Here is a 12,475-nt window from a genome sequence, read left to right as displayed (position 1 = left end):
ATCTCTAATTGTAAGTATGGAAAAAATTTAAGAGAAAATTTCATTCAATTGCGCTAAAAGGTCGGAGGCGAGAAACATCCGCAATGCAGACCCCGCCCGGTTCTCTCAAATCTACACAAATGTTTTGTGTGGCGCCCCATTCATAATTTCGTCTTCCATTATTCTTTCCGAAAGCTCGAGCTAGGAAAGGACGCCGGTGGCAACAAAAAGCGGTGGCGCTGCAGCGATTCGTCGTCCGGCACCACCTGCCCGGGGAAAGGGGTGAAATAATGCGCGGCTGCGAATTTGTAAAGCTGCCTTATCGCGACGCTTCGAGACGGAAGTAGTGCAGCAGTAAATTAGCCTAGCTGCTCGCTCATTACAATTTACACGGAGCAGTGGCAGGAGATTGCGTTTTCCCTGTGGTCTTCATTGTCAGAGAGAAGCAGACGTTACTCTATTAGTACAATGTAATACACATGTTAAGCTCTCAATCGACAATTTAATTTAACAGAAGTGCTAACGATTTGTTAGCATAAATTCCAGCTGAATTTACAGATGAATCATTTCGTCTGATTAAATTTTTATGACTTTTAGCCCAAATAGAAAAAAATGCGGGTTTTAGGAGGAAAGATTTGTGATTTAAATTTTGTTATGGCAAAATTATATGATTGATTTTAATTTTATTGTAAGTTCTCTCTTTTTCTTAATTTCCAAAAATTTTGTTTTCGACAGAAGAATTTAACTTTTACTTCAATTCATAGATACGAAATTATAATTCATTTTTTGATTAAAATCGTGATGATAAAACTCAAGAAATATATCGTCTGTCTGGTCTTTTATTCACTTTGGGCACAATGCGTCTCCATCTGAACCAATCTTGAACAAACGCCAGCCAGATAAAAATCACAAGAGAACCAAAAGGGATTGATGGTTTCTTTCTCTAGCTTGGGTCTCTGCGCTCAATTTTCTTTCTTTCCGGACCTATCACGATGAATATAATTTTTCTCTCTCTCTCTCCCATTGTTCACTTACATAAAATAACTCTCTGAAAGGTGTTCCCGTCCCAGAGAGTGAAATATGGGCGTCAAATTGTCGAGGCCTTTATTTGCCGCGACAGGCGGCGCCTGCTCAAAAATAATACAATATAACAACGAGCAGAGCAAATATTGATTATTATTCAAATCATAGGTTAGAGATCATTGCCTCGGATGATCAGCACTTCTTCTTTGGAGAGAGTTATTATTTCTGGACTCCCGCCAGGAGTGAATACAAAAATCTTGTCGGCTTAATATTTTTTTAGGGCGGTTCGAACTTTGGCTCATCAGTCATACGGAAAAGTTGCAGACGCTTTACGAGGAAATCCCTAACAAAAGTTAGTGTACAATATTATACACAGTTTCTTGCTCTTTTGCATTTTTTTTAAAAACTGGGTATTAAGCAGAGCCGAAAAGTTTGCGGATTTTCTGCTTATTCTCAGCGCATCGTGCTGCTGATGGCCAAATAAGGGTCGTAATAAGAATACACGCACTAAATTCTTGTTACGCCGTAATGATAATCGTAAAAAATGACGACCCAGCCAGCAGCAGTGGCGGCGAAGGGCAAAAGAAAAGGCCGCTTGCCCATATGAATTTGCCTCACGAGAGAGGGATAAGCTGCTCTGCATTGTGATTTTTGCTGACTGGAAACTCTTTAAAAAAAGGAGCAAATCCCTAGAAAAAAATCTGCTCCGAGATATTAAAGTAGGAAGAGGACATTAAATCAAATTTGACCAAATGATTTCCTATCTTGGTAGGATCAATATAAAAATTTTGTATCAATATTAAGGAATAATCATCAACCTCTCAATCAATCACGGAAAAGATTCAGTTGTAAAATTGAAATTATCAATCATATTAAACAAGGGCTCAAAATTAATGAAAATTCAAAAGTAAATTTTTATTTTTGGTTCAAAATTTCTAAGACATAAAATAATATTCTTTATCCAAAAATATTAACTTATGCTTTCATATAAAATAATATAAAATATAATATTTAATTAAATTATTGAAATTCAAATAAATTTATCTACATTAAAAATTAATGAATAATAAAAGATATACAAATCAATTTTTTTAAAAATATACATTACTTTTAGATCATAGATAATAATAATAAGCTCATAATATTGTGATAAACAAAAAACATTTTACTGTGTTTATTTTTTTCTGGATAAATTACATTTCCCATTTTCATATTCCTATTCGGCCATGTTTCTTAACCAGAAAATGAAGAAAAAAAATTTTCTGACTAACATTTTCTTCAACGAAATCCTAATTGAAAAAGTTTTGATGGCTTCAACTTATTTCTCAGCATGAAACAAAAAGGGTTTGGATGCATCTTGTTATCTCTCATCTCAAGATGCAGTTCCTTCCAACTTCCCTTAAGGAAATGCACTGCAGATAAGAAGCGTGTCCTCTTAGGTGAGGCGGCTGCTCCAGCTAGAATTCCTGCAGATACGAGGCGCTTCTATCACACAATCAACAGAGAAAAATGAGGGAGCGAGCGCGGTCTTTGTATAGGGCGAATTCCAGGCTCGATGTTGCGTTATGCGAGCTCGCCGAGCTCGCCCTTGGATGCGCATGTAAATATTTCGAGCTCTTGTTTTTGATGATGAGATGAGCGCCGAGCAGGAAACTGGCGCACTGATGTTTCTGACAGACAAAACACAAAACAGCAGACTTTAATTTTAGGATATTAAATTGCGCGAATTCTTCCTTCCGAAAAGTTCTAGATGTGCATTTTTTTTGTCAACATTCACGCGAAAAAGCTTTAACTCGGTGTTGCGGTGAAAGTTGAAAAAATTGCATTTAATTAAAAAAAAAAGTTTACAAATATGCATACAGGGTTTCTTTTAAATTAAAATCAAATGTTATTAAATTAATAAAAGCAAACTTAAATTTGATCAGAAAACTCAGTTAAATATCTCGATTTTTTTCCAGATTTGCTACTAACAATAAGGAATGAAGTGTAAATTTAGCTTTAGATATTTCCAGGGTAAAATTTCTTCAAAAGTTAATAATAATGGGCTTGAGAAACTTTCGAAGCTTGTTATTCTCACAAATCCTTGCAACCCTTTAACTCCGCAGGATTGCATAAACTTCTAAAAGTGGAGAAATTTTTAATCAAAGTTTTCTGTGAAAAATCGTCTTTCTGTAAAATTTCTTTCCCAAGTGACAAACAGTAGTTGCAGAATATTAATTTGGATTGTGGCTCCGCCAAGGCTTCTTCTCACCCGCTGCCACACCAGAGCTTAATTTACTCCTAATCTGCTTTTGAGCAGCCGCTGGGCGTGTTTCTTATTAATTCGAATGTTTTGCGGAAAACTAGCGACGGATGCGAGGGAAACTCACTCGCGAAGTTTGCAGCTGCCGAGAGATAATCCCTCTTATTAAATAATATGTATGCGCGCATTTTCGGCAGCAGAGAAAGTCTGGGAGTAGCAAACTTTTGGAATTAGTCAACATTAAATTACTTCCCAAAATTTCCCGACCCCGCGAGAGAGAGAACTTTCTGATTGTAAAACCACCATTTTCGCTTAATTATCTTCAAAATAAATCAACTTTATTTCAAATGGACTGTTTGCGTATCTGACTTTTGGTCCATTTGCATACTGAACTTTGGCCGAGGGTCAATCGGGTATGAATTAATTCCGCCAACGTCGGTTGGGGCCAAAAAGAAGAGCAATGAACGGTCGTCGGGATGTTTCCATTACAAAACACGAAGGGTGCAAATGGACCCTTACTTATAGTGTGTCTGCTCTGGCTGCGGCCGGCGCTTGCTGCACAAACAATAATAGCGCACACCGAAACACACAATGGAAATTAACCCTTCTCGGCTGCAGACATAAAAGTCAAGCGGCGTGGCACATCCAGCATCCGACGCCGCTTCCCAGGCCGCTATAAAATCGTGTGGAGCAAAACCTCCGGGCTCAGGATAAACTGCTCTGCAGGTTGTTTGAAAACACAAGCCTCTAACTCAAATGCACAACGATGAATTAAATTTTATATAATAAATTATATGAATTGCATTCCAAGTTTGAATTGCACACGAAAATTTATTTAAATTTTTATTTTGTTTCTAATTATTATTATTATTTTTTTTTAATTGTAATCGAACCAGAAATTCTGAAAAAGTTCATTTATTGAGACTGTTGTTTAGTCTTTTGAGCCCTTATGAGAGAAAATTTTCATTGTTTAATTAGCTCATTAATGAAGTAATTCTGTAAATAGAAAATATGTAGTTACTATTTTATAATAATTCAATTACTTGAATTAATTTTTATTGCCCCTACAGATAGATTGTTTTAATTGATTCTGAAATATTAAATTATTTAAACTAATAATTTAACTTTTTTTAAAGAAAAATATAAAAAATAAAGTGGTTATAGAATTCCTAATTTTATAAATACATAATCAAAGTTCCAGAGCTCAAGATCTTATGAAATTTTAACTTTGTTAAATTATTTAGATTTAACTTCAGTCAAAGAAATTTTGATGTATTTTGATATAAAAAGCAACAAGACAGAATATAGCGTTGACTTTTCCCTCTGATAGTGGATCATTTTGAAAATTTCTCCTGCAAGCTTCCGCCCACAGAGAAGTTGTTTCAAGTGCCGTGACTTATGGACTTTTCCCTCTCCGTGTTCGAGGAATGCTCGGCACGCTTCTTTTCCTGTTCATCTCAAACGGTGCATGTAAGGCGGATGAGCTCAAGAAGTTCCCAAGTCATGCAAATCCGGCCTGATAAACATTGGAGGACGCTTTCCGCTTGCAAATTCGCCTCCGTACATAGCCACAGAGTGCACTTTGCCATTCGGATTGGAAAGCCAGCAAAATTCATGCATTTAAATTTGTTAGGGAATAATGTTTGTGGTATGAATTTGCTACTAAAATCCGCGACAAAAGCGCGAGATTTGCATGCAAAATGTGGCCAATATGGCTGACAATTGTTTTCATTTTGAAATCCCGCTTTAATATTGATTAATCGCGTAAGCTAACAAAGCTATTTATTGACATTCAGAACCACATACAAAAATTCCTAAGAAAAACCTTTGTGAATCGTAAAATCTCTAAAAACGTTAATCCAATCAAAATTCAAATCAATTCACATCCTATAAAACGCTATAAAAGTTATATAAAATTACATAATATGAATATTATATAAAATTTTTGCTTAATTTGTTCTAAAATTTACTATGAAACTGATTTTCAAAGAAGACAAGGCACTTCAAAACAAGACTTTTATAATTATTTGCATCAAGTTTAGAATTTACTTTCTATTTTAAACAAAATATAAATGAAAATATTAAAATTCTAGAAACTAAAATTAAGTTTTATATTTTTGGAAAATAACAATTTGCTAAATAAGATCCATGTAGACAGAAGAAATTCGGAGCGAATTTAAACCAAGCAAGACATTCTCCGACTGACTATTCAATTTGGTACAAATTTGGTGAAATTTATGACGATAGTTTTTTTGCACTGGCAAAAAGGAGCATCAAAGGAACAAAAGACAAAAAGCGAAAATGCTCTTCTTGTGTGTTCTCCGCGGCGGGTACATTACGCGGCCCATAAAAGACAATCGATATGCACAGGCAAATGTATTCCATGCATTGTAATACACCAAAGGGCCTTATTTACAGTCGCCCAGCTCTTTTATGCTCATCCTTCAAGCAGGCCTGTTTATGACAGATTTCGCTCTCCCACCGCCGCCGCCCGTTCTTTTTTTATTCGCCATTATACACACACTTGCGTCGAGATTTATACCGCGTGGCTGCTTTCCTTTGACTGAATCTCGGCCCTACACCGAAAACCCCGGCGTCATTTTCGCTCCGGATAGACGACGCAGATATGGTTTAATTTGCGCCTCTTTTTCCGCATAAACGCAGACAGACATAAAGATAAACTTGAACACCACGCAGTAAAATTTTACGAGATGCCTCAAGATTTTCAATACAAACAAAAGCTTGGAGATATTTTCTATATATATATGTACACATAAAAAAATTATAAAAATGATTTATTTTAAAATAATAACAAAAATACGAAACCTTATCTTTATCATACAAAGCAGCTAACTTTGCAAGTTACTAAGAAAGTTTTATTTTTAAATTTATTAGTTTTGTCATATTTTTAAAATATTAAATGAAATTTTTATATAATTATATTAATACTTTATTATCAGACGAAAGAAAAGCTGGATCAGTTTAGCTTTCAAGGCTCCAATTACTAAGTTAGTTTATGACCTATTCAGTAATTTTTAGGTAATTTTCTAAAATATTTTAGTGGTTGATATCTTTTGTTTCGACGCCACGATCGCTCCGAAAATATCGTAAATAACCAAATCAATTAGCACGAAAGCTGTGGTTCGAGAATAAACTCGCTGATCTAATGCGTCATTCGCATGTTTTCCAACAGTAAAAAACCACGTCCTCTCACCCTAATGCTGCACTTGAGTCCGAATCATAATGGTGAAAACGCGATAATGTTGCTGACCACGTACGTAAAAATTCCCTGGTGCGGGAAAATTGTAATTTAATTGCCACAAAAGTTCGGTGGAGTTTACGAGTTGGAAAAAAAAGGAAAAAAACTTTTGACATTTACGCATAAACTTCACTAGAATAATTTCAGTTTTTGTCTTTGTGTGAAGAACCTAATTGCGCGTTGAACTTTTCCCGGCAAAAAACGCCGAGCATGTTTTCAAGCCATGAAAAATGCAAAACGTCTGCGCCTCTCATTATTCCGACTGGCATGTGCGCCGTCTGGCCGCGGCTCGATGATTCCGTCTGCAAATTAAAAGTGCGAACTGCGCGAGAAACAGGGGTTCCGAGCCTCATTGTGCGCTCGTTTTGCACCGGCACAGCAGCCGCCTCCAGCGCTAAATTGAAAGAGATTTTGCTCCAGCGAGTTCGCACAAAAAGAGGATTCTGATGGTTGGTGATTTCGGAAATTTTTTGACAATTTTCCTCCAGAGGAAGTTTGAGAATAAAAAAGAGGCAGACATTTTCGAGAAGCATAAAAATGCGATGAGCACCAGACCGATTTGGAGAGAGCAAAGATGTTGTCGCTCTTAGGACAAACCGCAATTTTTTTTGTCCATGCAATGAAACAGGGTGGTCGCAGTGAATTGGTCCAGTGAAAATAGGAGGAAACCTTAAAACTGCGGCATAGTTTTGTATTTTATTTAACAAAAAAGAGGTAACTTAACTTTTTTGCTCACATTTTAATACTTTAATTTCACAGATTACATTACAATTTATTTTTTATTAATATGTCACAAGAAAATGCAAAAAAAGTTAAATTTTAGTAGAGTTAGTTAATTTTAAAGCTAAAACAATGCCAAAAAATATATCATTTTACAAATTAATTTTCTTTAGTCATTTTCATTAAAAAAATTTCAACACATTTTTAATGATAGACATCTTTTTTATAATTAAAATAACAAATGCACATCATGCGGGTGTTTTGCAGACAAAAATTGTGTATTCAAGGGGAGAAGTTTGGCACAGGTGCGCGACACGAGCCCCAAAAACTGCTGGCAAAGATTAAAACGCGCAAGATAAAGTGCACGGAAGATGCGTCAGAGTTTTCTTTTCCATCCACCGCAAATATGGAGTAATAAATTTAAAAGCAGTGGCGGCGGCAGCGGGGGCACACAATAAATCATCGTCGGCGCCGCACGGGTGACACAGCATTAGCATCATATGTACGCGGTGTGATTGAGACGGCTCAATCAGCCGAAAACGGTGATTTGTGGCCCAAGCAATAAATCGTCCGCTCTCGCGTTTTATTTACTTCTTCATTACTTCCTCTGATTTATTGGCTGCCGACTGTGATCGCACTTAATTAATTAGAGTGTTTGTTACTTTACGATCGGAAACACCTGCCCAAAAAAGTTTTTCCTCGATTTATTTTTAGGGTTTTGCTTCCTTTTGTTAAATTGTTGGCAATTGCTTTCAGGAAGATATTTTTATACTAATTATAAACTAAGATGAAATTTTAAGTAAATAAAATTTAACTAAATATGTAAATAAAAAATATGAATCTTGAAAATTGTTAAACATTAGGTTTGAAATTAAATTGACGAAATCATTAGCTTTCAAAGTGTCCAAGGCTTGGAAGATAAAAAATATCTTGGATATTAAAATTGATAATATTTTAAATTTAATTTTTTTTTTATTTGATATTTTTAATTTTTGCCAGTACGTAACATAAATCCATGAATGAGTTTTCTACTCTGCTTACTCTACATTCTTAATAGATCTTTTCTGTAACATTAAAATTTTCAAATCTTTTGAAATTTTTTTTAATAAAGTTTACTTTTGGTAGAAATTGTTGGTGCTGCCCTTTCCGCATTTAAAACTAATTCGTTTCCCTCTAATTTACCCCGTCACTGCGCACTTTCAACAAAATAAAACCGTCCAATTGAGCACGGAAAACGCAATTTAACGCGTAATTTATTGACTCTGCAATGTCTCTATTGGGAACGCGCGCTCAATTTCGGTTCCTATACCGTACACGAAGAAAAGCCCAGTTGGTAAACAAGCCAGAGCAAGAATAGATCTTTCCAGGCAATATAAATTTCTCCAGAGACCGCACTAGAAGCCCGAGTTTTGTTGGAAAGAGCTCGCCATTATTGCCACCCACAGACCAAATTAAATATTTAAAAAATAAAATCGTCATTTTCCTAAAAAAAAAACTTCAAAAATAAATAACGCGGAGGAAGATTCAAAAGTTGAGCGGAAAAATTGCCCAGAAGCTCTTTCAGGGAAAATTGCAAAGGCAAATTGAGCCGGAAGATGGCAAGTAACAAGATTTGGGCACGCTCACGGCTAGGTTATTAGCGCCTTGTCGCAACGCTCGGGCCAGGCGTTGGCAGCTAATAAAGTGGATATAAAAGTGCCGAGTGTCACATCTCGAGGCAAACAAAGCCGCCGCTCCTTGTAATCCGCGACAAGAGAAAATGGGATTTGCGCCGGGAAATGAAGACGGGTGGCGCTTCCGTGCGCAACACTGCAATTCCCAACCAAAAATTAGATACAAAAAAGAATTAAGAAAAAGAGATTTTTAAAGCCGATTACGCAGAGAATTAATTAATTTAAAGCTTTATAAGCCCTTCTTAAGTGGGAAATAATTAACTCATTTTAAATTTAAGAGAGAAACAAATCAATGATAAAAGATATAAAAGATTTCTTCTTGGTTTTTAAGCTTTATTAATTTTTAAGGTTTTTTCTTCTTTTAAAGTTTAAAATGGGAGTTTCTGAGGATTTTTTTTAACACGCAAAAATATCAATGCACTACAATTATATTGTTATAAAATAATTTTTAAAAAATCTTTAATTAATTTCATTTTTTAAGGTTTTAGTCGCACAAATTAATTTTTAAATCGATAGGGAGTATTTTTTAGCAGCCTCTAATAATTTCAAAATTATTTTATTTGAAATGTCAATTACAAAATAAAATTAAAAATTTTAAATTTATCATCCAATGAGATTTAATATTCAGACATTTTCCTTTAATTTTAATAAACCCAGACAGCCTGAAATCACGAACAAAATAGGCAACCGAGAGGGTTTAATAAAATACGATTCAAAGCAGAATTTCGTAATAAACACGTTTATGAAAAGCGCGTGTAATAAACCGGCGTTAGTCACGTCGGCATGAGTTACAATATTTCACAAAAGGGACGCGTTGGACGCGAAGAGGAAGCGAAAATCATTTCATTTTGCGAGCGGGAAATGAAACAAAATCCGCGCACCGTGAGCGATATGCTACATTAAACCGGGCTGTTATTGAAATTGTCGCACATACGCTATGGCATATCAACTATTTCCAAGCCGTTTACCCATGCAAACGGCCCAAAGTTCAACATGCAAATTGCAAAACTCGAAACTCACCTTGCCGCTGCAAATGACCTTTTTCTGCCTCGACAGCCTCGATTCTGGAACACAAAGGAAATTCCCATTGGGTTAATTTGCAGAAGTGGCTTTTTTCTTCACTCGATATTTGCCCTGCAGAAGAAGCAATCTATCCAGTGATCTGACGTCAATTATTGGAAGGATGTGCGGAAAAACGTTTTTCCCATTCTTTTGAAATGGGATCGGCATTAGCGAATCGCTCAGCAGACGCGTTTACCCGCGGAAACAAAGTCGTGTCTGTATTTTCCTGAAGGAATCGCTCTACCGACCTCATTCTGCCTTTGTTGTGTGCGTAATGGTCTTATATGGGGGTAAGTAGGAATATACATAGGTTGTATGCTTAAACCACAAACAGTGGCAGAATGAGGATTATACATTGAAAATAAGCTCATTATTGAAATAACCGGATAAATTTGAATTGAATCTTATAATTTTATTCTATAAAGAAAAGAATATTAAACTCTGATTTCTAGATAATTCTTTTTTTAAGTAAAATCCCACAATTTATTTTTTGTTTTATGAATCTTTGAAATTTTTTGTGCATGTAGAAAGAAAAGTGATCAATTGTTATTTTCATTATTAGATATTCAATCCAGCCTTTCAATTCAAGTTGATAATTTCATTTTCGTAAACTGGGGACAGACACATCAAATTAAATTAAATAAATGATAAAAAAATTTAACACTTATTATAAAATTAGGAAATTATGATTATCATTATCAATTTAAATTAATATATGGTTATAAATGAGGAAATCATTTATTTAAAAATTAAAAAAATGAAAATATTTAAAACTTTTTAAAATTTAATAAAAATCACTTTGAAACATGAAACCAAATTCCGGGCTCAAATATTCATGTATTTAAATAAAATATTATTTAATTTTCAGAATAGTTAACACTTCAGCACTTAATTCGTTTGAAAAAATAGTATGGCAGGTCACGCCACTGTACGCCTTGGAACGGCCCATCCAATATGATGAATGGAGTGATGATGGAATTGAGCCGTATAATGGAGCTGCGATAAAAGCGCAAGGCCGATATCCAATATCCAACAACAGCAATCAGCAGAAGTCTTCTGGCCGGAAGAGCGCAGCGCGTTATATACCCACACAAGTTTCCATGGCAAAATTATCCACAGGGCAGCAATTTCAATAATGGCCGAAGAGCGAAATTTCTCGTGTTTCTGTAAAAAAAAACTCGAGTGTTTTCAGCCGAGTTCGCAGAAAAAAGTAATAAACTGATATTAAAGCATGTTGGCGGATTAAGTAGTGAAGCATTTTGCAAGCGTCATCCTTTTTGCACAACGTCCATATTTCATGCGAGCGAATGAATGCACGCCAAAGAGATGTAACGTGCGGTGCGAGCGGCTGTTTTTTGTTTCCTCTGGAATAATTATAAAAGCAAGCTCTTTAGAAATCTGCACTGCGGTGCGTTTTCTGCGTGATGAATGCACCAAGCAAGAACGAGCTGCGAGTATTATGCATTTGTTGAACAACGAAAGCAGCAAACAAAGCAGTTCTACAAAATGTTCTCGAGCTTTAATATCATACGCTCCAAATCATTCAGAGTTGGGATTGTAATTATTTTGTCATGATGCAAGTTCTTGAACTGGAAAAGTAGTCTTTTTGACCGTTTTAATTACTTCTACATTTAAATTAGTTGAGATAATAAAAAAACTTGATTGATTAAAATGTTTTAGACTTTTTTATTATTATATTTGTATTAATAGGAGGTTTTTATTACAATTTTTAAATTTTCAATACGGTTTATAAAAAATTTCATTAGGAAATTGACGCAACTAACGATCCCAAAAATGAGTCCTCGCTAAAATTAAGTAATCCAGATTATTCTCAAAGTATAGAACCGGATATTTAATGTTTCACCCTCGTTGATAATTCGCCTCCGCGTCTTCGTCGAAACCTGAACAGAATTCTTGCAACATCAAATTCCACGTGTGGAGTTTAATCAAGCAAAATAGCCTTTGTCAGTTGCGATGTCAAAAGGATGCTCTGAACCTTTACCTCAAGGCTCTGGGCTCCTAATTACTTGTGCGGCGTATATGAACACATTCATCTCTAGACAGCCCTTAGAATTCAAAACGGCTCACATCATAGAGCAGGCGTAATTTTGCATTCGCGCTTCAATCACAAACAAACATGGCAACGTTTACTGTCCGTTGCGTGGATGAAGCAGAGCTACTTTTCAATAAAACGTAAATATTTTTAGGAGTTTAATCATAATTTAAACGAACAAAAATAAAATGATTTTAAGATAAATTTAATATGAAAAAATATTTCATTTCTTTGAATTAAATTCAAAAATTTATAAAATAATCTTGCAAATTTCATTTCTATCTTCCCTTATAAATCGTAACTAATTATGCTTTTATTTTTCTACTAAAGTTATAGCATGTTAGAGATTATAAATTCACTTTTGATGTCTTATAAAAAAAAATCGTGACTTGCACAGTTCAGCGCACATTCACAAAGTAGAAGCGCGCAAATACATACAGCTGGCGTAAGTTTTGCACAGGGAG

At 35.2% G+C, this 12,475-nt stretch overlaps 1 protein-coding gene across 5 annotated transcripts in view; it reads right to left on the bottom strand.

Moving 5' to 3' along the window:
* The window catches only part of LOC132205602 (protein O-linked-mannose beta-1,2-N-acetylglucosaminyltransferase 1-like), a 166,188-nt gene that overhangs the window by 82,135 nt on the left and 71,578 nt on the right, over positions 1 to 12,475 (bottom strand). For all 5 annotated transcript variants that reach the window (XM_059634751.1, XM_059634757.1, XM_059634754.1 and 2 more), the window contains one exon: positions 9,917 to 9,960. The gene's annotated coding sequence lies outside the window, so the exon portion shown is untranslated. The remainder of the gene's footprint in view (positions 1 to 9,916; positions 9,961 to 12,475) is intronic.

This window comes from Neocloeon triangulifer, unplaced genomic scaffold (assembly GCF_031216515.1).
Source record: "Neocloeon triangulifer isolate White Clay Creek 2 clone unplaced genomic scaffold, ASM3121651v1 ptg000003l, whole genome shotgun sequence".
Classification (NCBI taxonomy): domain Eukaryota; kingdom Metazoa; phylum Arthropoda; class Insecta; order Ephemeroptera; family Baetidae; genus Neocloeon; species Neocloeon triangulifer.
The sequence above is the reverse complement of the archived record's forward strand: the minus strand, read 5'-3'. Positions and strand labels throughout refer to the sequence as shown.